Source organism: Haliaeetus leucocephalus, unplaced genomic scaffold (genome assembly GCF_000737465.1).
Source record: "Haliaeetus leucocephalus isolate CR32 unplaced genomic scaffold, Haliaeetus_leucocephalus-4.0 Scaffold159, whole genome shotgun sequence".
In the NCBI taxonomy this organism is placed as follows: Eukaryota; Metazoa; Chordata; class Aves; order Accipitriformes; family Accipitridae; genus Haliaeetus; species Haliaeetus leucocephalus.
In genome coordinates, this window is record NW_010972595.1 from 2,162,211 (window position 1) to 2,164,989 (window position 2,779).

Genomic DNA, 2,779 nt, shown 5'->3' on the forward strand with positions numbered 1-2,779 from the left:
GCGAGGCTAACGGCAGCCGGGCGGTAGCGGTTGCCCCGCCCATCCGGGGCGGCGCCCCGCACCAAAAGTGGCAGTGCTGCTGGCACTGTGCCATATCCTTACTGTCACTGTTTTCTACTCGGCTAATACCACACATTTCAGTCATATACGTCACAACAAAACTCTTTTGCTCTCTTCTAGGGCCGGAGCAGCGCTGAATAGCTTCGGAGTAAGTCTGTGAAGCGCCCAGATGTGGAGGAACCAACGTATCAAGTAGTAAAGCAGGCCAGGCCTGGGGGGATCGTAACGAGAGAAATATGAGTGTTTTCAGATACTCCTTTCCCCTCAGCCTTTAGCCAATATCATGTTGTTCTCCTTCCCCCATGCTTCTCCAGGGGAAAAAAAAATGCAGATGAGCTGTTGGTTTGGTAAGATGGTTTTAAGTCATCTGTAATAAACTTTTTCATCAATGGTGTATTTCTACTGACACCTTTAGCTGTATTTAATAATAACCTGGAAGCACTCAAATACAATGCTCTTGTCTCTGCACAAAGATGGTGCCCCCCTCTCTTTATTATAAACCGTGTATCAAGACAACACCCTTTTGAGCTTTTCATTACGGGGAGCTGTGGCAGACTTCTTCTCTTGTACCTTTTCCAAGTGGCTTGCTAGGGACCTGATGGTGTTGATTCAGAGAAATTGACTCAATAGTTTGATTAACTATTAAGTAGGTATTCTTTATTGGCAGCGCTGGATGCACGGGGGATCACTCCACCTATCGTGCACACCGTCGGGTCTAATTGTGCAGGTTAAATACATGTTCTACATACATATTCACTAGATTTCCGAGAAATGTTATACATATTCATTAGTTTTCCGGGAAACTATTAGCATATGCAAATGTCCTTTACGCAGGCACATTGAAGGTCTCTGGTGGTCTTCAGGAGTCCTCTGGTGGTCTTCCATAGTCTTCCTCACTTGTCCGCTATTTGACCCTTCTCAGGTGATTCTGCGCAGTATGGTCTTTTACATGTTTTAATACAACAGTGCTTGTTAGTGCTCTTATTATCTAAGTTCTCATTAGTGGTGTAAAAACCATATGGTTAGTTTAAGCTAAATTATCTACAAGGACGAGAACAAAGGCAGGAGTTCTTATCTTTTCTGGCCCTATCTATTCAAGCAAGGCCTCTACTTGAGTCTTCTTGACAAGATCGTAAATTTATCAAACATTTAATTAAGTTTTGTGATTGTTCATGGTTCCTTCTTGCTCATCACTCCCAAGTACCAGTCTCTGACAGGCTTAATCCTTGACGAGCACCAGTCTTTGGTATGTAAAGTTACAGAGAGACAATCATTAAGCAATTAGCAGTTCGTTCTCTATATCAGTGTTAGCTGTTCCTGAAATGCTCCTTCAGTGAGAGGCTACATGAAAGGAAAAGTTGGACTAGCTCAGTTGCCTTTTGGGTCATTGGAGCTGAAGCAGGGTGAACTGCTACCTGGTTTTCTCCTTTCTGTTTAAAGCGGGGTTTTCATTTACCTCAGTGCTGGTTTGCTATCAAATTAAACTAAACCAGAAGGGGGAAAAAAAAAAAAACCCAAACGCCTAAATCCAAGCTGCTTGCACTAGTATCTTCATTTCCACTGGTAGCATTTCCTAATGTGGAGAAAGCCCTCATCTCATTATTATTATTTGAGTCCTGTGAGGGGGTGTTTTGCTTGCACTTGCCTTAAGCATCCAGAGACCAGAGTTGATAATAGTCAGCCTAGCTTTTGAGGGATTGGGGAAGGGATAGTCCTATAAAATTGAACAACAGGCGACTGGAGTCTACATACTTAATGAAATAGGGGAATAAAAATGATGCAAAAAGTACATCCTTAATGTAAGCACTTCAGGATCATTTTGATGATCTGGACAGAAAAGATGAAAGTATTAAGCTAAATGGGAAATACAAAAAATACAGACAAATTATAACTTCTATAGATTTTCTCATAAAGCTGGCAATTATTCAGCCATCTAGAAGGCTATGGTCCATCAGTCTGCAACATTTTATGAGGTTGTGTGTACTTCTGTGTTTTACACAGAATTGTCATTGTCTTACTGGCAGCCTGCAACCTGAACTTTAACATACATCTTCACCATGAACTAAACTGCAGTCTAGTTAAACAGTTCAAGTTTATGAATACTCTGTTAACAGCTAAAATATAGTGTAAACACATATTCATCTTAAAGAATCCTCAGATGCATTGCAGAAGTACATTGCAGAGACCTACCCATACCATTCCAAATAGAGACTTTAGCCTATTAGAATAGGATAGAATAGACTGTTTCAGCTGGAAGGAACCTACAGTAATCATCTAGTCCAACTGCCTGACCAATTCAGGGCTGACCAAATTAAAGCATGTTACTAAGGGCATTGTCCAAATGCTCTTAAAAGCTGACAAGCATGGGCCATCAACCACTTCTCTAGGAAGCCTGTTCCAGTGTTTGACCATCCTCTTAGGGAAATGCTTCCTAATGTCCAGTCTAAACCTCCCCTGGTGCAGCTTTGAGCCATTCCCATGCGTCCTATCACTGGATACCAGGGAGAAGAGATCAGCACCTCCCTCTCCACTTCCCCTCCTCAGGAAGCTGTCGAGAGCAGTGACGTTGCCCCTCAGCCTCCTTCTCTCCAAATTAGACAAACCCAAAGTCCTGAGCTGCTCCTCAGAGGACATTCCTTCCAGCCCTTTCACCAGCTTTGTTGCCTTCCTCTGGATGCATTCAAGGACCTTCACATCCTTCTTAAACTGTGGGGCCCAG